Genomic DNA, 27,232 nt, shown 5'->3' on the forward strand with positions numbered 1-27,232 from the left:
CACCTCCCAGAAAATTCTTTGAATCTGAAATTTAATAAGCTATTAATAATCATCTATATTTGATTTTTGACTTTTGGTATGGTAGCAATATAATTTCTAATATAGAATTTCAAAATGTATTTTTGCTTTTTTTTTTCTGTTTTCTGTTGTATTGTGGAAAAATTTCTTGTCACTTCTGAAGCTTCGAAGCAAACAAAAAAAGCTATTAAACAAAATTGTCTGTATCAGTTGTTAGATTGCTATATAATAAAGAAAGGAATATATCTGGTCTGATTTATGACATTAATAAGTTATGAAAACCATCTGGCAAGAAAGTTAGCCAATTAGCTCAAGATTATCAAAGAATTCGAGTTTAGGAAATGAGGGCCACTCGAAAAATTTACCAGCAATAACTTTACTAAATATCCGTCTACAGGAGTATTGTATCCAAAAGTAAATCATTAATAACTCCCCCATTCCATTTTTCGTCCCATTTTACGCTGCTAATAGTCGAAACGAATTCGACTAATATTGGTATTTTCGGATTCAAATATATGCAAACACTTTTGCCATATTGCATGCTTTTGAAATTATAAGAGGATTCATCGCACTTTTAATACTATTGGAAATTCAGGAGATCTCAACTCATCCATTATTGACACAAGTAACAAAAGACTATATTGTATAGTATAGTAATGCTATTGAAGTATTTCGGAAGACTTTTCAATAAATCGTTAGAAACAATACAGTATATGTGAATACAATTATATGATTATTTTCTAATTATAATAATTATTTTTCATCCAATATCCCGTAATTTAAAATACAAATAAAATAGCATTAATCTTATTATCATTCATGAAGTAATATTTTGATTATTCTCAAGAAAATTTCTAACGTATTCGTTCTGACTTACCTTGAAACCTTTTCATCCATGCATAACGACTGTATACAAGGTAAGAAAACTTATAAGAGAATAGCTGAAGAGCATTATCGGCAATAGAACCTATGGTCACAGTCCACTCATACTGACAGAAACAATACACGTTTATGTTCCTCCATTACAGAACAAATATTATTACAAATTTTAAAAAATAAAAACATGCTTTTATTATGTAATGAAAAATAGAAAATATATAGTTTTTTTTATCGAAAGATTGAAGATCAAAGTAAAACTTCTGGAAATTAATAGAAACTCTTCTGCTAATTCGAATTTTAATAATATTATTTTGTACATATTGATGTTGAGGGAATTTTCTTCTTCATAACATTCATTGTGGCTTATTTACATTATCGTATTGTCTTTAACGTCCCACAGCTTTAAGGTTACTGGTTTTTTTTTTACTTCCAGAATTTTGATAAAATATAATTTTCTACTGTTTTTGTGTGCTGATACAAATGTTTTTTAGAATTTATTTTTATTAATAATTATTTTCTTCTTTTTAGCTTTTAATGTATTTTCCACTTTAATTTTATTGTTATGTTATGTTTTATTGTTATTTTCGAGTTTAATTTTATTGTTCGACTAATCGACTAGGTCGGCTGCTTGTAAAATCCAAATTGCAATTAATGGTAGAACTTTTTTTGCTTAAATCGAAATAATATGTAGACCAAATTAGATTACATTTAACGTAACTAATTTTTTAAATGGTGTTGAAAATAACCAATTTTATTTTATGACCAAACTGTATAAAGAATATTTTAATTAATAAAATTACATAGAGGATGAAATTTTACGGCTTACAGTTTTTACAATTTTGAGTTTTGGAATATTTAGAAAATACAATTGTTTTAAATCAACAACAAACATGAATTTCGTGACCATTTAAAGCACCTTATGCCAATTTTAAGCTGATTCTTATAAACTATTACATATAGCATATTTTATTGCATTTAACATAAATCCCTATATTTTTATAGTATTGTCAACACTGTTATTTTCGCATCAACTCAGGACAAAAAAATTTTCATTAGAATTGCGATATGTTAAGTGCATATTATCTGTGGTAAACGAATTAAATACAAGTCCCTAAAGATAATAATAACTCGGCGTATTAGAGAACACTTTGTACACAACATAAATAGCAAGTGAAATTATATTATGCGTATAAACAGTTTAATATTTTTTATACCGTTTTATAAGTGAAATTCTTGAGAAGACTGAGGAAGATTGTCTTAGGGAAAAGACATAAAATCGTAGCTCAAAATATTAAAAAAAAAATTACATCCAGCCTTCCAGTCCTATTAATAAAAACCATTTAGTTTCTACTTTTATAATTTGAGTCCCGTTGAAGTTAAAATAACCCTTATCGTTTTCAGACTTTCATAGATACAATCAGTTTCAAATAAATTTATTATTGTCAGACGTATATTTCATGAGAGAATATGACATCCTTAAGCCTTGTTACTGTGATAAGGGATTTGTGTCAGACTAGTATGGCTTGTATACTCAAATATGAGCGTATATTTCGTAAATATACTCTATAATTTATATTGTATGTATATATTTCGTATTATTGCCTTTTATTTGAAAAATAACATGAAAATTTGCTGAAAATCTGATAATAATCATTCGATTTCATCCTGATTTTTAATGTACTCATAATTCTCCAGCTATTAATACTTGCTTTATTTGAATTAGTACAGAAGTGTGATAAATAATATAATTGAAATTTCGGAAAATCTCCAGCAAAAACAACATGAATTGATAGTTTTTGTAAAATCATAATAACATATGCACAAAAATAATTCTTCAATAATTTGAATAACTTAATAATTGTAAAGTCATAATATTTTTTGCATAAAAATAATACTCTATAATTTATACATCTAAATTTCAAAAATATTTTGGGATGCTTCTGTATTACATATATTTTACAAAATTCTGCTCCGATTTTGTTCAGATAATTTCAAATATTAATAATTTCGATTAATGTTAAAGTTCGAATAGAGTGTACTTCACTTTGATTCAATTTTTTAAAATACAATTTACCGATAAAGAAATTGCATAATCATTTCATTTTCCTCTTCCATACATAATAAACAGCAAATTTTTTTTAAAAACTGCAATGTGGAACAATTTTACAACAGACCATGAGAATGAGCGTGACATTACTTTGACGTCTGAGCATCAAATAATATTTGTAATTTTACTGTCACGTATTTCATAAGGAAAGATTAATTACTTCTTTTAACTGAACTCTTAAACGAAAATATTGTGATGCTATATTATATGCCAAAGACAAAACTTATATTAAAACGAAGGGTTCTGTACCAGCAAAAAGGCTGATAAAATATTTCTTATAACTTAATTTATGTTTACTTGCAGTATTTCCTTTAAACTTAACAAACAACAATATAAAATCAAATTTTTTTTCCATTTCTTATTAATTGATACTTCATTTCGGTATTTATTTGCATGTATTCTGGGGAACACAAGATTTCCCCCCTTCAAACAATGGGAATAATTTGAATTGTTTGATTAACCTAAGCTGGGTACACACATGACGGATTTTTCATATAGTAGGGCACTGAAGTAAAAAATAGCTTGCACATTAAACGGAAAAAAAGCATTGTCAATTTACAGTTGGCAGAAATTATGCAGCCGCCGACTGCCACTGAAGTCAAAGGCATTTTTGCCATCATCGTCTAATTAGAGACATACGTGGCCAAATGTAAGTTTACACACACAGCTGTTTTTCTGTTGTTTTACAGTCTTAGAATGAGTTTTATCTTCTTATGTAAAACACAATTATTTTAATATCAATTGGTGGTGGATCAATTTAGTATCAAAATGAACACGAGTGGCCTAAATATCGATTATGAAAACTTATTCGCATAAATTCAAAAAGGGCTTGTTTTATGGGATAAAATCCTTGATGTATATTCATGTTGGACAATTCGTGCAATATTATTTCCCGCCTGCCAAAAACGCTGGGCATAAAATTTGCTTGGAAATTCGTAGCGACATCGATGAGTTGTAAGAAAAAGAGAGAAATGATTTTGGTTAGTCCATACTTTCTCATATCATATATATCTTACTTCACATGTATCCGCTACATTCTAAAAAGTGTAGGGAGTCGTAAAAAAAATTCGAAGTGTCAGTGATCACTCTGTGTAATGGCAGAAGGTCTTTATTCACATATGCAGAAGTTTCTGGATTTAATAATAAATGTTTTAGTTGTAAAAATATAAACATTATTGGAAAATTAGTAATCATATAGCGTTTTAAAGAAATTTTATTATGGTTGTGTCTTCTAGTGTTACAGTCAAATTTTTGAATTAAATAAAAATTAAGCGAAGAAAAAAAGTATCCTCTTAAAATACTCGTGTTAAATAAGAAAACGGTACATTTTACAATTATCTGCTGTCAATCAGAATGTTTTTATATCTTGGACATTTTCCCCTTGAATGATTCTCACATAGTTTACTTTAAAATCAGTAAAGTGCGAAGATGTATTGCCGTGTGTGTAAACGCCAGATTTTTGTGAAAGGCGATGGTAAATTTGCCACAGGAGAAAAATTTGCTGTTTGTGTAACCAGTGTTATTACGTCGAATTTAGTTTCATTAAACTAACGTCCCATTTGGAAGTAATACGGGAGCTATTTCGGTACAGATCTAGAAATTTTAAATCTCGAACAGAGGACGAGAGCATCTACATCAACGGGAGGTCGGCCGCTTCACTTACATGATCAGTATTCGCTTACATGACAGATCTCTTGTAGAATCGCTCCAAAGCCGGGACCTTCTTTCATGTTCAAATTAAACTGGAGCCATTTTCAATCGTATCGACTCGACATGCAAGATGGAATTAAGTCATCTCTTCTCAGATAAAAATTAGTGATCACGAGAATCTCGATGCTATATAATTATGGAAGAAACGAAACAGCAGAAATCTTTTCTTACTTTCTCTAATGTAATCAGCCTTTGTTAATGACAAATGAAAATTAAAACTGGTAAACATTTAAGCCCGAAAAATGTTTGGAAATCACAGAATGTCTTACAAACGTCACTGTTACACGTTGTTATGAAATACTTAGAAGGCTAACAGACACTTTATCACAAGATTAAATATTGTTCATCTGACGCTTAAACAAGGTAATATTTTGAATTTCTTTTTGTCACTTGTATCATTTATTTCTCTTGGTCTTCAATTGTTTCAGTTCAGTTATTTGCTATAAAAGAGCTTATATGTCTCGGATATTAGAACAAGCGTTTGCTTTTTAAGGAAAACACCCTATGCCACGCACTAACTTTCCTGTCTTTCACGATGTAAGGCATTTCAAGATGAAAAAGACAGACATCATTAAACGTAATCGATTGAGTTTAAAATATTGTTTTTAAAGGATGCTTATAAAATCAAGTTGCTTTTCTACAGATTGATGTTTTCTAGCTATTATATAACTATCTCATGGAAACTCTTTGCCCTTACTTCTTGCTGATCAATTATTTCAATAGTTTGTTATTTAGACCGATTACGATTTTACCCAAATTCGCTTGACGTTACTTTAGTACCATTTAGACCAGGGATGGGCAAACTACGGCCCGCCGGAAGGTTCTATCCGGCCCGCGGATATAATTTTAATTTTGCCGGTTCGTGGCAAATTAAAAGAAATACATATGTATATATTATATATTGATCTCCTTTTCTACTTTGATTACATATTAGTTTTTTTTATTCCTTTTTTTCAAAGGACTGCTGATCTTTTTACTTTCTCTATTTTTGTTCTACTAAACATAAATCGACGGAAATAGCAAGCACAGACATCTTTCAATCGGTAAAGTGTTAAAAAAAGTATGTTAGTTATAGCTGTAGATTGGTGCCAACAAGCGTTATCTCTTTCTCGGGGAGCAGACATATGGGAATCCAATATAGGTGAATTAGGCCTCAAATATGCGTATTTTAAGCTCCAGCCAGCGGCTTTTTCTTTTGGCCCGAGTTTTAATATTATTGATTACGTATAGAAAGACTGTGGACATACAGCATCATTGTGAATAGTGGTGACATTATTCAAAGTATAGAGTAGCTAGTGCTTGTTTGAGTTATTAGTAAAATATTTCAACCCCAAAATGGCTACTAAAAATGTAAAGTTGATTCAGAGCGCCGTGCTTTTAATGATGAATGGACCTCGAAATATTTTTTACAGTTGTGAAAGATAAACCAGTGTGTCTCATCTGTAGCAATCTTCAAAGAATATGACATTTCTCATCAGTTTACATCTAAGCATAAGAATTTCAATTACGAAGCAATGTCCGAATATAAAAGAAAACAAAATGCAGAAAGTCTTTGTAAAAAATTATCAGGCCGACACAATTTTTTCAATAAGGGAAGCAGCAATATCCAAGAAGCAGCTACACATGCAAGTTACATTGTAGCAAACAATATTGCTAAAAATAATAAAGCTCTCAGTGATGGGGAGTTTCTTAAACAATGCATGCTCCAAGTTTGTGATGTTCTATGTCCAGACGAGAAAAATAATTCTGAGACTGTAAGCTTATCTTGAAAAAGGGTGACTTCTAGAATCGAAGTCATCGATAAAAATTTGGCATCACAATTAGAGTCAAAGATTGGCCAGTTTAAATTTTGCTCCATAGCTATGGATGAAAGCACAGATATAAATGATACTGCTCAATTAGCATCATTTATAAGAGGTGTTGATGATAACTTTGAAATTACCGAGGAACTGCGGTGCATGTGTTCTTAAAAGGGAACTACAAAGGGATATCATATTTTTCGTGAATTTCAGGAAGGGCTTTTAACTTTGAAAGTGTCTATAACAAATATATGTAATATTACAACCGATGGAGTACCAAATATGACAGGAAAAACATCTGGATTTCTTGGACTTTTTAATCAAAACTTTCCCGGGAACAATGTTGTTTTTTTACATGGTATTATACATCAAGATTCTCTATGTAAATCTGCATTGAATATGAAACCCGTAAATATTATTCAATCTCGTGGGCTTACTCACAGGAAATTTCGAGATTTTCTTCAGTACGCACAATCTTAATATTCTGATGTACTGAATTACATGAAAGTAAGATGGCTTAGTGCAGGATGTGCTTTCGAGCGAGTTTGGCAGCTGAAAGACAACATTGTGTCGTTCTTCCGTGAGAAACAGTGTTCTGTGGAGTGCGAAACTTTAGAAGATAAAGAATGGCTTTCGGACTTTGCATTTTTCACAGATCTTCTTTGTCATATGAACAACTTGAATGCCAAGATGCAAGAGTAAAATCAATTTATCGACGATATCTGGGCCCAGCTCAAAGCTTTTAAACTAAAACTTAATCTGTTTGCTGGGCAGCTAGCTAAGAAAGATTTGTCTCATTTCCCGAGGTTAAATTCAATACCCTCAGTAAATGAAGAGAAGCTGAAGAATTATGAAGATGGCTTGAAACAATTGCATTTTGAGTTCAAAAGCAGATTTCAAGATTTCAGTGCCATTCAAACAGAATTGGCCTTTCAACGTAAATTGTGAAGCAGTGAGGTCGATTTGCAGCTTGAATTAATTGAGTTTCAATCTAACAATCATTTCAAGCAGTTGTTTCTAAATATACAAAAGTTTGAGTTTTACACATCATTATCGAAAGTAAGTTCCCAAATTTAATATCTCTAGCCCAGAAATCAGTGCTATGTTTGCTTCATCTTATATATGTGAACAAGAGTTTTCAACTATGAGCCTTAGAAAGAATTATTTCAGAAGTTGACTGACAGATGAGCATTTAGCCTCGTTCCTTAGAATCAGTGCATCTCCCTTCGAACCTCAATATAAGTAACTTTTAAAAATGAAATCGCAATTTTATTCATCTCATTAACATATATTTAAACTGTAATACTTTTATATCGTTTTTAAAATTTTAGAAAAATTTATCTTGGCCCGCCAAACTTTTTTTTTTTCGTTTTTTGGCCCGTGATCGAAAAAAGTTTTCCCATCCCTGATTTAGACTATTTTATGAATCATTTTAACACCAGTGCTCTGACCTGACTGTTCATCAAACTTCTCTGCTAGTGTCTATACGCTGAACTTCATACTGTCTATCAGCATTTATTCATGAGTGAGATTATAATCACAAGTCTGGGATAAATTGACCTCAATTTATCCCGGTGGACTTGATGAGGAAACTCCCAACTACTTAGATAAGGACTTTAAAGTTATATTCTACACAGTTTTAGTGTTAGAAGTCCATTTTAATTTGGTATTAACAATTTTCAAGAAACTCAAAATATTTCTTACAGAATTAAAATATTGTTAGTATGACTCTCTATATATACGTTGTAAAGACAGCTTCCTTTTCTGGAATAGTTTCAGATTCTTGGTTGTCATATATTTCTGCGTTTTCTTGTATTTCCATCTTTTCCTGTTGAGGGTGCTGAATGTTTTACTAGTAAAATGTTTAAACGTTCTAATAAATGTTTTACTAGTTAACCTATAAATAGAGATTCGTTTTTTTCAATTTAAGTAAGGTCTTTCTATGTAGAATTTGTTCCATTTGAAAATGAATCTGTTTAGTAGTTATCAAGTCCCCTCAAACTTCGGGTACCAATAGAATTTCCTTACTGCACTACAAGAAGGAAAAAACTGATTAGTGATATCGCAGCTGATATTAAACTTGATTTTTAAAAAATCTTTTCTCATTTAAAGAGAAGTTGCAACTTCTTGTATAGTGGTAGTGTTTTGTCCGAAAGTTTCTTAAACTGAATTTATAACCAATTGATTTTCATCTTTTTTGATGAGACGCACGTTTCTACAAAACACTATTTCACAAAGGAGCTATTTCATGCTATTTGGGTATGTTTTTAAAATTCAATTTTTAGGCTTATTATTAACAATCGTCATCAGATAATTTAAGTGGTGTCCCCCTTAAATTTACCAAGTGGTGTTAAAATCATCTGGTAGTGCTGTAATCAGCTTTACGTTTTCAGACTTTATATTTTCCTAGTGTTTGGCATATATTTTAACTTTGTAAAAGAACAATGTGGAAACCTTTTACCATACATCAAAACACAAAACATCAAAAGAAAGTAAATACTTTGTCTTTAGATATTCAAAGTCATCAAGGCTTAAGATATCTCCCCCGTTCACAAAAATTCTGAGAATTTCCTTTTTTTTTTTTTTTTTTTTTCCCTAATGTTCTTTCATTTGAATGTTGGAAACGTTTCAAATACGACTGACAACGCGCAACAAAAAGTATCTCATGGTAATTCACAATCATAAAATTTTACAGGATGCAAGTGCTTGGTTATACAAATGTTTGTTTTTTTGATTATGAACTTCTAAAACAATGAGATGGCTTAAAAGCTATCTACCGTAAATAGATAAAGTGCATGTTTTATCTCTTTGACTATGATCCTGGAGAGAGATGAAATCTTTCAAGTAAAAAAATGCATACTTTATAGCTCTGTAACACGAAATGATTAGTAAGATTGACACACGCCGCATTTATCATCTAGTAAAAGCTTCATGCGTAGGGGCAATAAGTCATCTGTTTGGAACATCACGTCATTTAGCATACAGTTAAATTCCATTAGTTGCCATCTTCGTACACTTCTTGAAATAATTTAGTGTTATTCGGGTAAAGTCGCTTCTTAAATGTATGACTTGGAAAATAACCTCAGATTTTTAAATACAAATGAGTAATGCGCATTCAATCATTTCTCTTTAATGAAGTACAAGATGAGCACAAAGTCTTGCCTTGATTATAAAAGATTGAAATTTATTGCGATGCAAATAATTATAATTAGACATATGTTTGCTTCGATACATTGTAAGTACTGTTATAAAGATTTTACTAAGACTACGTACTTCATTAGATTTCAGAGGGTGTCACTTTATTCAGAGAATGTCTGCGGTATTCTAGATGACTCCAAGAATTCTTCAGCTTGTCATCTCTAACGGTACACACAATTTTTATTCTATCCTTCAGTTCTTGAATTTCAGCAACTGGTGCGTTAAAAATTCTGTTCTTAATGTAGCCCCGAAAGAAAAAAAAAATTTAAAGATGTAATATCAGGGGAGCGTTTTTCATACCATTACCTCATTACTTTTGTATTAGGAGAATTGGGTCCATAACAATGTCGAAACGCATGTTGAATGTAAATGGGCGATTGTTTTTCGTGAAATCAAAGCGCATACTTTGCTTTTTTCTCCATCAACACCATGTAAGACAAAAATGATGTGTCCCTTAAAATTTACCGTGGATTCTTTCTCGAAGTAGGAGGAGACTTTTCTTCAGAAGGAATGAGTCTTTTGCACTCAAAAAAGTGTGAAAAAAATTGCATTATTTCATGCAACGGTTATTTTGTAATATATATATATATATAATCAAGGCAAGACTTTGCCCTTTTTCTGTATATTTTAAACAATAAAAATAATGGCTTCCCTTAATGAGCGATTGGATAAGCTTGCTATCATTCAATAGATCCATCATGAGAGCAACTGTGCCAATCAAAGCATCGTGCTCATGCTAGAAGGCAGTCATTTGTGAAAATCTTCATTTTTCATTCCTTTGTAAACATTTTGATAAGCACAGAGTTATTTTAAAGAGAAAGGGATGCCCTTTTTCAAATCAATCAACAAGATGGAACTTTCCACAGACTATCCATCCTGCATGCTAGGAATTCATGATCAGTTATTGAATATTTATCTCCGCGTAGTTATTAATAATTTTTATTAGAAGAAAATACACATGTTGTATGACAGATACTTTGATTTATTATTTTAATAACATTCAAAAATCATCATTCTGACAGCGAACAAAATTACATTCTGTAGAATATAAGGAATGCCCTTGACATAGTTTTAAAATATTGTAAATACAATAGGTTTCACAAACATTGGAAGTAAGGCATTGTAGAACCGTCGAATTCCGACACACAGTAGACGAATTTGAAAGGAAATCTTAGTCTACGAAATTCAAGGAGTTTTCCATACGAGTTAAAAAAAAGCATGTTATTTTTTTCACTGTAGAATGGTAACTAACAAAATGCTGAAAACAAAAATAAAAAAGTAATATTTTTTTTTACAAATCTTTTAACACAATTATGAAAAAAGGTAAATTTTAATATTGTAAAATTTTACAATTTTTTTTTTGCTGAGATACTAAATGTACAATTATGCTCATAATGGTACCTGTTTTTGAAGTATTTAAAAAAATCTACAGTCTCACTTTCGAGTGGCAACGCCTGGGCACGCTTCATTGCTGGGTGGGTGGGTGGAGGGACGTATACTAATTCGAGTTGTTTCTATCGATCTATTCATCGTAAAACACAAGTTTTAATTCCATTATAAAATCGTCGTTGGATAAGTTCCAGATCAGAGGATTTTAATATAAAAAAAATTTCTTTCTTATAGAAAATAAATATATAAAAGATGTGGAATCAGTTGTCATAAAAGATGTGAAATATCAAATTGAATTTCTCATTAGAAGAAAAAAATAATTAAGTTGCTATTATTTTTTTTAAAAAAATCATTTATAATTTATAATTTTTCTCTCTTTGTAAAGAATTATGGGTGACTAGTAGCCCAAGTAATGCAAATACAGGATTTTTAAATAAATTTTAAACAATGATCATATTGTTTAAATATTTTGGGATTTTTACAAAAGAATTTCATATAAGGGCGACGGACACTGCTTTATTTATAAATGAATGCCAAAAAACAGTTTCTAATTTTTACTCAGTTCTTTTAAAGTATTTTTTAAATCAAAATATTAAAGAGAATGCTAAATTATATTTATTTAAGGTAATCTGTTGTTTCTTCCTTATATATGATTTAATATTTTTTTTCTGAAATTTGTAAAAAAAAAAAAAAGTAGTGTAACCGCATAAAATTCTTCATCAATCTAATCTAAGTTAAATAGCTGTAAAAGAATTATCACAAGAATTCAAGTAAACAAAATTTATCTTCACTTTTTCTGTCCCAGCACACCGAGTCCATGTCTTGAACCTGGAGATATTCACTAATCGCTTCATTTGGGAATTTTGGAATACGGATATCAGATGTGGTGTCCATAAAAGCCGATTTTATGGCAATTTTCCTCTCTTTTTCTTTTATTTGGGTGTTTCTTTTTAAGTCATCTCTTCTTATTGTTATCTCTCATTTCATAACACTGTCCTGTACCCATTATATTAATGTATGATTAGCAATAACAACACTGTTGTCATTCTCATTCAACTAGACAATAAATCACTTGTTCTGATCATATAACATTTTCATGAAGGTAACTGAAATAAAATCAAACTAAGCATTTTATTTATCTATTGCTATTTTGATAATGCATGTGCCTTTTATCTCACTTCATTCAGTGTATAGAGGTGATGAAGTTTTTATGACAGTATCATTATGTATAACATTTCCATAAAGCATGAAAAGTTTCTCTTTCTCTAATCCTTTATCGAAAATTTTTTCTAAAACAATACAGTTACAAATGAATTTTACGTACTACCATTTTTCATAAAAATTTCTGTAATAAATTTGAGGAATTTTTAAAACTCACCATAATTGAGATAAATTTAAAAAAGAAACATAATTTCAATAAGTGTAAACAGTTACTTTGCCAATGGTTAACAACGATCCTCATGGAAAACGAAAACTAGAATAACAATAAGCAAAAATTGAACTGCAATGCTACAAATATTATTATTTCGAATGACATCTTTTATCGGGATATTGTAATTATAAAATTTATTATCGCTTTGGGAAGTAGTGTCTAATAATTATAAAAATTTGGCATAATTTGGAAGCTCAGATCAAGTGCGAAGAAGCTCTTTTTGGTGAATTTTTTTATGTTCTAGAGATTAAAAATTTATCTCAGCACGTATATATGTATTCAATAGGAACTATTGAAAAAAAAAAACCTTAATTCCTGATTTCATTGGAACAAAAATCAAACATCCACTTTTTAAGTAAGCTCCAGTAATAAATTCAGTGTAATTTAAAATTCAATTTTAAAATATATGCACCAAAAGTTTTTAATATCTTATTAATTTATTTTTATTAAGATTATATATTATAATTATAAAATTTATTACCAGATTGGGAAGAAGCGCCTGATAATTATAAAAATCTAGCATAATTTGGAAGCTCAAATCAAGTGCGGAGAAGATTTTTTTTTAAATTTTTTTTTTGTGTTCTGGTATCAAAAATATATCTCAGCACATATAAATGTATTTAATAGAAACTATTGAAAAGGAAAAAAAAAAAAAAAACTTAATTCCGGATTTTATTCTGACGAAAGTCGAACACCCACTTTTTAAGAAAGCACCAATAATAAATTTAGTATAATTAAAAATTTTGTTTAAAAATATATGCACCAAAAGTTTTTTTAATATTTTATATATTTAGTATATAAATAATATAAATTAATTTTCAAATTCTAATGAAATCATGAAAATTAGAAATTAAAATGTATGGAAGTAGACATTCAAAATAAAAATTTTCTATCACTAATGCTAAAAACGATTTCTTTCTCTTCATTTTCAGATATTCTATACTTAGAATTTCATGATTACATTTGATAAAAACCTGGAGAGAATAAATTATTTAATAATAAAATACGCATCAAAATTAATTTACAGCAGTACACAAGAGAATGAAAGTGTGATAAAAGAGAATTATTATTTCTGTCTCAAAAATAATGCTTAATTTGTGGAAACTTCTGAAAATAGCTCTATTTCAGTAGTTTGAAAGAACAGTCGAATGAAGGGCATACAATGAGATCTATTATCATGGGCATTTACAATACCATTGTCTTTTCCAGAACTCTTAAAACGGACCTTTTAACATAACAGGTTAATCAATATCACTTTATGCATAAAACACTGGAAAGGTCGCTTGAGGGTCAGTAATGAATGAATTTTTTCCGGTTTCCTTCAATCTCAGGTTCGAAAAAATCTACGAGACTGCCTTAATAGTATAATTTTTGGCTTCTTTTCAGTTTTTATTTCCACACATTTATTGTTAGAATTGAATTCATTTCATCTTCATTAGGAGGCATTGCTTTAAAAATGCCTGGGGTGGTTTTGCAGAAGCCTGGTTGTATTGTTCTTGTGTTTTAAATTCAGACATTTTTTTTTCTTTTCTTTTATAATACGCATGTGGAAAAATAATTTCCTTTCTTCCCTGTTTTCAATTTCTTTCTAATGGCACGGGAGTTGAGTAATGAATTGAAACTTTTGTTATGAGAACAATTAGATGGTAATTCAATATAAAAAGACATTCTGGAATAGAAAAAGAATGTTCTAATTTATAGCATTCTTCTCTCACTCACCAATGAATTAAATTCATTTGCTCACAAAACATTCAACCTTCCCATTTTCATTCTTAATTATTTAATTATATTTTCTTAATAATTTTCTCCCTAACTAACACTTGGAATCTGCAATTTTATGCATCTCTTTTTTTATAAAATGTGCCTTCATGAATAGAAGTAAATATGTCTTCATGACAATTAGCAAATGTGCAAAACAAGGATTCTGGAAAAAATCCTATGAACAGTAAATATTTCTTTAAAGCAAGGACGTGGCGAGCATCTAAGTTTTTTTCAGGTGGGTGGGTGGAGAAATAGTAAAAATACCGACTCTTGATATGAATGTTGCCGACTTAAAAAAGCAAGTATTTTTATGTTGTTTAGTTTACATTCTTGTTTGTGTACTACGAGGTATAATATCATTTTTAATCAATTTCATTTTTGATTGAAAATTGGATTAAAAACAAAATCTATTGCTACATTATTTATGATATAAGAGTTCACAAAGTAATGAGAGAGTAGTGGTACGTAAATCTATAAAAATAGTCAATGTAAATAAAGTATAATAAAAATTCTTGTATAATTATAAGCAAAAAAAATTATATCAAGATATAATTTATTTTTATGAATAATCTTACAGAATTATATAATAATTTTAAGGACTTTTCTTTTAAACAAATTTTGGTCTACAGCTTTACTTTGCTGAACCATTTGTTTACAAATGAATGACGTCTATCTTTAAAGAAAAAAGAAACATTCATTAACCCATACGTTCATCACTTGTGTTCATTTGAAATGGGTTGAAAATCAAGCGTTACTAAATCCTGTTTCACAAGGTTTTGAAAATAAGGATGATGCTAGAATAACACGAATACTTTTGAAAAGTGGAATATTTAGTAATTTAAATGCTACTATCTCTGAAATATCTACAAAATTTAAGCATCTTTATTTTCTGGCATACGAAATAAACAAAGAGAAGGAATTCTCATCGTTAAAAAATTGAACATGAGATTTTGACAAAGATCTCACTCCATCCGAAATTTTGGGAAGGACAGCTCTCTGTCTGTAAATACAACTCAAATGTGCTTTGAGTTACACAAATAAAATTTAGTATGTGGCCATAAGACCAAATATGTAGATTTCTATCAGATTTTGAACGAATTCCATTCAGAGGGCTTCTGTCTACCTGGCTGTTCGAATACAACCGAAGTGGAGAAATTCACAACATAAAGAGCTTCTAGATAGATCAAATTCGGTGCACACATTTGATATCTAGATTGTAGGTTCATATCAGATTTTGAACTAAGCCTATCATCGTTTGCCGATCTGTACTTTCGCACGCTTGTAAACGCAATGTCTCGAAAATACATGAAATTTTATATGCGATCGTGTTACTAAAATTGTAGTTCAGTGTCAAATTTTGATTTGAATCTGTTGAAAAAAGGCGTCTAAAATATGTATTCGGCTTATTTTACTATACTTCGAAGAACAAAACTCTCCTATACGGAGCTATGAAAGTAAAAATCTAAGCACTTATTGTGATCACGGCCTTGCCCAAAGTCCATGTTTTTTATGCGCCTTTATTAGAGAGTATGCAAGAAAGTTTCGGGGGCATCCTTCTCTACTAAATTTAGAAGATCTACATGTAAATACTTTGATATTTCCGAAAAAATGTATGGAATGAGATTCTGTATCGATTGACTGATTCACTTGAAGAATTCTTTCTCTTTTCTGTAAATGGCAAAAGAATGAAGGATTCAAACACTGAAAAATAAATTGATTCAAATTGTAGTCAATGTTCTATTAATATTTTGATGATGCGATTATATATTTTTCTGAGTGCATTTAGTATTACAGAGGAAATAAGATTTTTAAGTGTGTATCATTAAACATAATGTTTCTATAGAGAACGAAAAAATGTTTCATTCTTTCTCTAATACTGTCGTTCAATAAGCTAAATATGGATTTTATGGATTAAACATTTTAAGGTGTAGGAGAAAAAAAAGTTTTGAAAGATTGTAGAAATTTTATTTTCAATCACTAAAGAATATTCCTGCTAATGGCTCAGTGAACTTTCGAATGAATTAAGAAATGTACGTATATACTCATTGTACAGATATATTTAAATAATAAAAACGTTTCAGAATCGAATACAAGTTTCAGTTTATATATTTAAATAACCAAATTATATTCGAATTATAAGCAATGCTTCGAGATTATTTAATAGAAAATTCAAGGGGTCAGAGGAAAAAGAATGGAATTACCGATAAATTTCATTTTTAAATTTTCCAGTTAGTGTAATGTCACTACAAAAGGAAGCCTTTGAAAAGTTTAATAGCTGAAAAATACTTGCGCTTTTTTTTTAAATCTGAGGATAGTAATGGATACATTTTTTTTTACAACAAAAACATTAAATAGGCATTTCTCTTTAAGGCAACTTCCAGGATTGATTTCCTGAACACTATGCGACCTTTCATCTTAATTCCAGGATTAACTTTTTCATTGCATTTTGTGTAGCCACGTTATTTCTGTTATTTTCGAACTGAATTTTTATAAACAAAAAATCTTCCGATTTTTCTAATTTTTATGCATCAATTTGCGCACATAAAAGAAAAATTGTATATTTTAAAAACAACAATATTTTTTTATTAAAAATTACATATTAGATAGTCCAAAAAATTCTTAATCAATTTTTTTAGTTGGCATTTTGGTCACTTAAAGAATGTGGTCGTCTGTCTTGGAGGTTGGCCGAATTGAAGAAGCCCATTACGCTGCATTCATTAATAAATACTTCTACATTTTTAGGTTGTATGTAAGAATTAGGCTTAGTATAAATACATAACAATTTTTAAAGTGGAAAATAAAGATTTAGTACGCAAATTTATCTAAAAAGGAACCTCAAAAGCAACAACAGCAATACTTTGAAAATGTATATCATTTACAATTTTCTTATTAATACGTGCGTTTCAAACAACGGCTTATGGGTTTGAATGCTTGACAAATACAAATAAAACAACGTTTTTCCTATTATTGAACTTGGTAGTATAATTAATTATAATCTTCAAATGAGGAAACCTTGCAGAAATCATTGCATACACATAATAAATAATAAATTTTATTATACAATTAAAAAATTGTTTTGCACTTTAACGGTTTATGAATAAAAACGTTTTGCAAATTTTTCTCACATATTCAGGATTTTAGGAGTTTTGTGGGTTCTTGGATTCATTTTTATTGTCAAATAGAGCAAACTATTCTACCAGTTTGACGGTATATTTGCTGTTGCGCCCATCTCTTCGAAAATGAAGTTGGGCAAAAGCAAACCAGCTGAATATACAATGTGTTCTGTTGTCGGTCGAATCCACCACAAATGCTGTGTGTATACCATTTAAACCAACCAAATGCATTTAAACTAACCGATTGTCACAGTACATCACATATATTAGAATACTACATTGTGAAATAGATTTCTTAATATCAAATAACTTTCGACTGACGACGAAATTCCATTTCCCAAGTTTCCATTTCATTTGAGTCATTTGATCAGTGGTGATGCCGTTTGAAAGAATGGAAAAGGCAAGATTGTATCAACTCCAACATGAAGTTAAATTTGTTATTTAATTACAGTTAAATAATACAAGAGGAAAGTCCGATTAAAAATGAATTCATTTCAAATTGGAATAATGGGAAAATTGCTATTTTTATTGTAGATTTTAATTTTAGATTATAAAAAAATGCACGGTACAAGGTAAGTACATTAAGATAAACTTTTTTCATCTTAAACAGTGTGCTCAAATTAATACTACACACTTATCGGATTAATGGATAAAGTAAATGTATATCAAACAATAGGTTACGAATAATAAATTCGAAACTGCTTATCTAAATAACAATAGAGATAATTATTTCTGTAAAAGACAAAATTATTGTTTTTAAGAAATTCTCAAACATTATTATTTTATTTTTACATTTTTAGAAACATTAAAATTCATATTTGTAAAATTCTTAGTTTGCAGTTTGATAATTTTATTTTTTTCTTCTTCGAGTTCAAACTTCTATTTTTAAGATAATTAACATCTATTTTTATATCAAGAGAATCGAACTGGATTATCAAACTCGGGTACCGTTTAGAAGCCCTCATATCGCCAGAATTTTTTGAGAAGAGTTTTCATTTTATTTGATTTGATTTATTAGTGGTGTGCATTCGAACTGATCCCAATTCAAGTCAAGAGCCGTTTTTTCCTGTTTTCAAATTCGCCATCTTTTTGGCAATCGTCGGACTGACTCATACTTTAAGAAGTTTTGTACTTTAATTATTTAAAAAGGTTTTTATAATTTTTTAACGTTTTTTTTTAAATTTTTTGTTTGTATGTATGTTAACCGAATCCAGTTATCTGGAAAGTGACTTCATTTAAATGTTTTGTTATTTCCATATTTGTTGCTTAAAAACCGCTTGTGTAGAGATGAAACTAAAATGAATATTGTTTTTCTGGCTCTGGAAGGTGAGGAGGTGAAGGGGGCCTTCAAAATTTACATTACCCAAAGGCTTCGGCTGGCCTTCATTCTGGCCCGAAGAGAATATTTATCAACAGTGAACTTTAACAAGAATAACAATTCATCGATATCAAATCAAGTTTCCTTTTCTCACTCGGAAAATTTCGATCTTTGCTCTAGTATTGTTATATATATCTTATTTTCTTACTGTTGTTTCTTTGATCTAATTGCTATTGCTATAGAAATGAGATGAGATAGAATGAGACTTTAAGCATGAAGGTAAATATTAAATGTTTGTATTCTTTCGGAAGATTTCGAAATCTTTTAAATATCGATTTACTGATATTTTGGGTTTAAATGTCCAATGACAAAGGATTCTCTATAATTTATTTTTAAAAACGTGATTTTCTTTTTTATTTTGTAAAACCAATTTTTTGTCTGAAGTGGTCATTTTCTAAACCCCTTTCACGAAAGCGAAGATGAGAATAGCGTTTAATATAAGACAAATATTACTTTAAGATAAATCTTATTCAGAATGGATCTCTGTTTTGACGTGAAGTCTATCGTAAAAGGCAAATTGTTTTTTTTTATGTCAGAAATTTAAGATTTCCTTCAGTTAAATCATGGTTGAAGTTCAAAATGCCATTTCTTCTTATGGTTTATATGCGTTAAATTAAAAACAAAATAACGAAACGAGGATAAAATGGCATTCTTAAAATTTTCAAAACTGAGAAAAATGTGTGTCCAGATCGGAAGATTGTCTTAATTCAAGGTTTTGAAAAGCAATTTATTTTTTTGACTTTACAGCGCCCGTTTAAGTTGTTTTTGTTGAACTAAATCATAATTCTTTTTATTACTCACTGAATTACAGTCTTATAAATAATAAAAACTAAGTACCTCAGATGAATAAATACGAATATATGTCAATAAGCTAAAAATTCCAATGCAGTGTGAACTGCACCTGTTTTCCTATATTATCATTTTTTAATCAAAAGCCTCATTATTTGACCATAAAGTTCGTAATACCTGCTTTCATGGAAAAGAATATATATGGATAAAATTCCTTTCTCAACTAATAAATATCTGACATAGTGTATGCGATATAACATTTATGAATTTTTTTTTAATGAATGCATAAAAATAATAATTTCGATAAAATAGGAAACTAATAAGCCGTTCTTCTAACTACACAAGCCCTTATACAGCAAAGACAAATATAAATTGATATGCAAATTGTTGCATAGCAGTATCGGCGGCCATCAGTTATGAAACACATCGATGCTGATGACGAATCATTAAAGTATTTGTTTACTTTAGCTCTTATTTTTCAGAAAAGATTTCAGTGTTTTACTGGAATGCCAGCCTTTACATGAGCAAATTTCAATATGTTTTCATTACTCTTAGCTATACAATCCATAGAATTAGTACAAAAGAATATATTTTTTAATTTCCAAAATGGTTTGATTGATTTTTAAAAAAATATTTGAAGATTAAAGAGAAAAGGTGATTAAAGCATTCAATTTGATGACGTTTCTGTTGTCTGTGATTTTTAGAAAAAAAAAATCTCCTCTTAGAGAAATTAATTAATAAATACCACTGATGTTTCTATTTATTTAATTCATGTAGCTTCGAAACTGATGTTTTTTTTTTGCAATATAATTGTTCTTTATATGGTAAAAAATAATTATTTCATTGCATTAATTAATATAGTTAACAAACCAAATGAGAACTTCTCTACTGACAAATTCAGTTTAAATTGCAGGGCAGATATATATATATATATATATATATATATATATATATATATATATATATATATATATATATATATATATATATATATATAGTTCTGGCATTTCATTAAAACTAGCTTTTTAATACCTTTCAGATTCTCAATTTTCCCATCATTATATTTATAAATGTTCAGCTTGGAAAGATAATTTTTTGTAATAAACGCGTGTTTAAAAAAAACCAAAACAACAACAACATTTGTTTTATTTTTTTTATGAAATGCATACTTGTTGTAGTTCGACTGGTGTTTTTTTTTTTTCTGATTATCATTCTGCAATGCATTTTTAAAGAAGTGTTATTCTCCTATGCATTTCAGTATGTAAATGACAATACAGATGTAAGGCTACGACTTAGTACAATGTATTATGATAAAAAAATGCAGTTTATTCCAGGTCATGTAGAGGCATGGAAAAATGGTTTTCGAAAAGGTTAAAGCCCTAACAAAGTTTTTATCATCCTATTTAGTAGTAGTATTTTACTAAGATCTTTTAATTAGAACGACAGTAGTAAGAAAAAAAAATGTCAAGTTAAATTTCCAAGATCTTAACTACTTTCTAAAAACTTTCTTTTTATAACTTACTAGCCGTCTTTGGCGACCAGCCAGTTCGCCATTCTTAATGTTCGTTAAAATTTTAATAATTAAATATTTTATGCAATTCCTACTTTAATAACTTCTTCATCAAAATATTTTAAAACTTCAAATTTTGATAGTCATATAATTCACACATAATATTATAAAGGCCTTCAGTCATAACGTAATATGTATCTCTCTTTCTGTTAGCTCCCGTAGAATTTATGTTTTAAATTAAAGTAGAAAGGATGAATCTGCAATTAATATAATAATATTTTTTACTGAAACAAAGCATTTTTTTATAATATGATTACTGAAAACAGAGTCACTGAGCGTTTAAACTTTATGGGCAGTAAAGAATATATATATCTTAATTTATGTAATATGTTGAATATATATATCTTAATTTATGTTGAATTTGTTTTGTTCCATTCTTTCGATAATATTTAACAACACGATTGATTTTCATGTTTAACTTATATTTTTGCTTTGACTGAATTGTAACAGTAGTTTTAACTTTTCTCGCCTATCGATTCCTCCGTCACTTGCCAGAAATCTGTCTAATGTCACCATCCTACATTTTGCACTAATTTACTAAATTTTAAAACTATAGTATTTTAATAATGTTCAGTTATCAATTCATTTAAAAATGTCCATTATGATTTATTCCATTGATTCAACAAATTTGCGATCTTCTTTTGATTTCCGTTTTGATTTTTTTTTCTAAAATTACGTTTTATAAATTAACATCTTTCGAAATTTTTTATTGTTATTTACAGGAAAAGTGTATTAAAATTACTTTTCAAAATTGTTTAAATATTATAACTGTTGAAAAGGGGCTTGCTTGCTCATTAGCAAACTTTTGCTTGCCATATTACGATTTAATCTACAATTAGGTAGCAACAGTATCAAGAATCTCTGAACATTTTAAATGCATTATTAAGCATAGTATTTTAATAATAAAATATCTGAATGTTGGAACAATCGATGCATTTAGAGTCGTACATTGTCTGAGCTATTTGAAAAGTTTATTTAATGTAATAACTAAATCCATTTTCAAACAATGCAATGAAGACTAAAAAAAGCTCTGCAAGTACTTTTCTTTTAAATAATATCTTAAGCGTTTATCGAATATTTCGTTTAAAAAGAAATCATCTAGTTTCCATTCATATTAGCTGAAGCTACTTTAAATTTATACTTTATCTGAATAAATAAGTTTTATAGACGTGTAAACACAAAAATAAACTCACTGTTTAAAAAAAAAAAAAGAGGAAAGAATATAAAAGTACAATCCTTTATGGTTTTATTACTTAGTATACATTTCAATTATAATATTTTTTTGTTCACAGTGAAATTTATTTCTTCAAAATATGACTAAACCAAATATTTGTGAGAGAACTCTTATCAGTGCAGTTCAAACTCATAATGAATAACAATACTAAAATAATAGTTTCGCTCTCATTACCATAAGAAATAATTGAACGGAAGTACTGTTTTTGTATGAAATCAGTTCACATGTCAGTTGATAAAACTCTGTCTATTAGCATTTTAAAATGTAACAGAATATTCCGTCCCACGAGGGCAGGGCACCTCGTAAGTGAGGACGGGAAGCTTCCGGCATGGTGGTTGGTTCTCGCCATTCTTGTGGGTATGCGAAAGAGTGCGGGTGGCTATATCCCACTGATGACGGGACGTACTTCCTTTGGGAAGGGTTGTGCCGTTGCCTGTAATGGCCCTTAGGACTCAACCACAGTGCTGCTGCGGTGTGGACATTCAAGTTTTTCCGTGTGCCTTCGGGCGGGTCGGAGTAGTCAGTCTATGATAACAGAATATTCCATTTCGTCATAAATTAAGAATGAAATTTTGCTTTCCTATAAAGACGTTAAAAGTAGTTTTCACATGACAGAACAGCACAATCGCTCGCAACCTCAAGTCTAATAATGTGTTAGTGAACAAATTTTAAAAATTACTCAGCTTCATTATGCAGCAACTGGTTAGTAGCTATTTAAAAAGTGTGAATAATAAATTTGAAATACGCATATACAAAATGTGCATTTTTCCATTTTATAACTACAAAGTCAGATATATAGGGTAACAGATACAAAATTTCCAGCCGAATAATGTTACATTTTATGACGATATCGGTATTGCAACGAGCTGGCTTTTAGTACATTTCCAAAAGAAGCTGAATGATGAGAATTTTCCCCTAGTTAATATTTTTTTAAACTTTTTTTAATAGCTTTATAGAATTTTATGAAAGTTTAAAATGTGAATAATTCCCCTAGATACTTATAAATGAAGCACATAATTTAAACTGTGGTAAATTAAGCATCATAATAACAATAAAATCTATTTGCATTATTGGCACAGACATTAGAATCATAACATTATACAATTTGATATATATTGATAATTAAAAACATTCGTATATATTCATGCTTTGAGTAGTTTGAAGATGTGTCGATTATTAGGCGCTTGCATGTATTTTGATAATTTTTTCACTTTAAAAAGGCATTTATTAAGAAAAGGTACAATATATATCAATCAAAATATTTTCTTTTATTTTCTACAACTTTTCCCGATTTTCATCCAATAAGTCTTGCAACTGATTGTCTTCGAATTTTTTGGTCCTCCAGGCCATTCTTTGTCATTGACATCGAAATCACCATTCTTAAATCATTGAAACCCTCACCGACAGTTGGAATATGACGGACCAGCATAACCATAACTTTCTAAAAGTGTCACTGATGGGCTTCGGCAGCAGATTTCTTCAAATCAGATAAAGAAAGCAATGAATGTCGAAAATGCAATTTGAAAATACATTGAATAACTCAATAATACTAAATGGAAAATTTTCAAAATGATAGCAATAAAGTAATAGTAAATTGGTAAAACCCAAAATCATTGTCGTTTATATAGAAACTTCGCATGTTTACCAATAGATGTCGCTGATTAAAATACATGCAAGCACCTAAAACTGATATGTCATGGAATCACTTATTGCTGCAATGACTATAGTATGGAAAGAGTTATCTACTAGTTTTTGGTATGTTTTTGAAGGAAATGCGCGTTTTTTTTTCAAAAAGGAAAATCGTACGCTACGTCATTGATGTGTGCCATTGTGGTCTAGCACGAATTTCCATTTGAACCCATAAGTGGTCTGTGGAATTGAGATCCGGATTGGAAGAGAACTCAAAATCTGAACATCTATGGATTATAAAAATCGACTTAGAACCCCCCCCCCCCCCTCTCAACAGTAATAAGAATTAGAAACTTACTATTACAAGAATGACATGAAATTCCTACAGAAACATTCCAAAAGCCAGAGAACAGCTTTTCTTACAGAATAACATACCATCGTAATATAAAGTGGGCCTACATCCTATTAGAAATTGACATATTTACAGTGCAAACAAAGCATAAATGTGTTTGGATAGTTTTAAATATACCAAGCTTCTGTTTTAATGTTTGCGCTTATAATGTGAATATAAAAAATTTTAGTTTACTACAGTTTAAATGACGTTCTTAATATTTAAGTATGTGGGTTATTTAGCATTCATTTTAACCTTCATACAATTTAATATAACTATTTGACAACACGAGTTCAAAAATATTCATTTGCGAAAAATTCTTGATCATTTAACTTTTCTTAGAGTGCAACAGAAAATCAGTTTGCTACAATGCAAATATTCTGCTGAATCTTAATGGTATTGGAATGGAATTTCTATATAAGTTGGCTTTGAAATAATGAAAAGGAAATACGCTACTTTTAGCACATACGCAATTAAAAATGATCCTACTTACTGGTATATTCAAAGTATTCGTGCTTTTGGTATAATGCTACACAAAAATAATACTGTGACACATTCTATAATTTCCGCATCGTTTGATTGGTATGGACAACCAACAGGAGTGCTCTTCCCGAAACAACCTTTCATATTTCTAATAAATGCATTATTAATTCTATGCCTTTGGCGAGCAATAGCTATGAAAGTGTTTATTAGACTGTATTCTTTTGGCGATTCATCGCTGGAATGAGGATAATACATATATACCAGAAAACCGAATATCTATTTTACATGTACTTTTTCCAATTGAATGACACCAAACTATGACACAGAATTACATTTGCACTCACAAGCTCACAAACCAAATTTCATTGATTTAAGTCATCGCGTTTTTCAGCAACCGTATTTAGATGCGAAAGTACAGGCCAATAGACGGTCGATCCTTTGACAGATGTGATTCAAAATTTGTTAAATATCAACACTTTAGATAATAAAACTAGAACTCGCTTTCATTTACGAGGGCCTATACATGCAAAAGTTAAGACCAACTGTCAATCCTTTGACACATTTTATACATATCTACACTTTAGATGGTAAATCTGTATAACAAATGTATCTTTCTTTTTGTAATGATCGCGTTCACTTATATTCGGACATTTGCTAAGACAGACTTCCCTATTCAAAATGTGATACAAATATACAACTTTGATGTAAGGACCCAATACCAGATTTCATTCGTTCAGATCAAAGTGGTTTTGAGTGAATACAGAGAGATATCAAATCAAAATTGTATCTTTTTTCGTACTCAAGGAAGTCTGAGACGTGAAGATTCAAATCGAATTTTTTGATGATGACATTCTTTTCTCTAGAATTCGTAAAAACACGTGGAAGTATCTGAGATTATTAAAGAAAAATATATTTATATCTTATAGCTCTTTTTTGAAATGTTGAGTACAAAACACAAAATCGGGGATGAACTTTTCAAAGCATTATTAACTCTCTGTGAAATGAAGTGATCTTCATCCACTTTTGAACGGTTCCCTAAAATCTTGGCAACTGAATTTTCACTAAAAGAAGCATGTGTATTTTTGACGTGATTGGGGGCAATTCGTCAAGTCTTTCCACAGAAATTCGAAAAAATGCGTCAATCCAAAATACTTTTGATTCTAAAGTGTTAAGATTTGAATCTTTGAAACTATAGGCTGTAGTTAATAGCCTAAACTGTGAAAGAATCAAATTTCCAACGGAAATTCTTAAAAGGCTCTTCTCGACAGGTTTCGGACTCTTTTCTATATCTTAATATAAAAGTTGAATGTCCTTTTATTTACTAAATAAGATTCTCGTTTCTTAAAAATGCCATCAGTTGAAAAATCCATTTTTTAATGAATCATGTGAGAAATTCAGTTTTTGAATATATAAAACGCTAACGTACATGGTACAGAAATCGAGCTTATTACTCATTGTCAAACGGAAACAGTTCAATCTAAACAAAATATCATTGAAGATTTTTACAGCTGTACTGAGTCAAGCGTTTCGCTTAGCTAATGAACGGAGCTGCAAAATATTATTAGAAAGGTTCTGAAGATAGTTCGCGATGTTATCAAAGAGGACATGCAAGAAAAGATATAAAAGAAATCGGCTTCAAACAAAAAGTTCAATCAAGCTCAAAAGAGACTTGTCAGATAAGTCATCGTGGTAAGACTTCCGATGAATGTGCGCTTTCTCGCCAAGCATATCACTCGTCCATAGACTCTCTCAAAGCCTGCAATCTTGAATAACAAACGGCTTTGAAAGTTACAATCAAAACTTGTCGCGATCCTATTTGGCTTACATTTTTTTCAATTCCGTCTATTAATCCTGAATCGAGCGCCATCGCCTTGCCTTCTGAAATGAATAGATCTTTTAAAACAATTATCTTATAAAAAGGGCTTTTAGTTTCATCTTAAAACTAAAAAAGCAATGATCCTTTTAATGACATAAATTTCATTTTCGTACAAATTTTCATTTAACCTTAATAATATTTTTAATTCAATTTGACACACTATCAGAAACAATGTTTTGACGGGATTCAAACTCTCCATCAAAGCATTCAAGTACGTTTTTCGCCAATCATACAGTCCGTACTAGGATTGTCATTTCCGCTTTTATTTCGCAATATATATATGCTTTGTAAATTGCAATAAACTGTTTTAATTGAATTCACGTGTTTAATCAAATGAAATAACTTTTGAAATGTTTGAAAAGGATCCCATATTAATAATTTACCAACCTAATAAATGAATAATCTGGGCGAACAAACTGATCGCCAAAGCCGGCTAGTTTATTTTATCATTATAAAGATTTCTTAATGCCGTCTAG

At 29.7% G+C, this 27,232-nt stretch overlaps 1 protein-coding gene across 8 annotated transcripts in view; it reads left to right on the forward strand.

Moving 5' to 3' along the window:
- LOC129960919 (MFS-type transporter SLC18B1-like) overlaps window positions 1-27,232 on the forward strand; it is a 128,430-nt gene that overhangs the window by 13,181 nt on the left and 88,017 nt on the right. For 2 of the 8 annotated variants that reach the window (XM_056074661.1, XM_056074657.1), the window contains exon 1: window positions 18,932-19,003. The exons of 5 other annotated variants lie outside the window; for them this stretch is intronic. The gene's annotated coding sequence lies outside the window, so the exon portion shown is untranslated. Of the gene's footprint in view, window positions 1-17,959; window positions 17,979-18,931; window positions 19,004-27,232 lie in introns of those variants that run through there. One more of the 8 variants, XM_056074658.1, reaches the window with a different exon arrangement.

The sequence above is a fragment of the Argiope bruennichi genome, chromosome X2 (genome assembly GCF_947563725.1).
Source record: "Argiope bruennichi chromosome X2, qqArgBrue1.1, whole genome shotgun sequence".
NCBI lineage: Eukaryota > Metazoa > Arthropoda > Arachnida > Araneae > Araneidae > Argiope > Argiope bruennichi.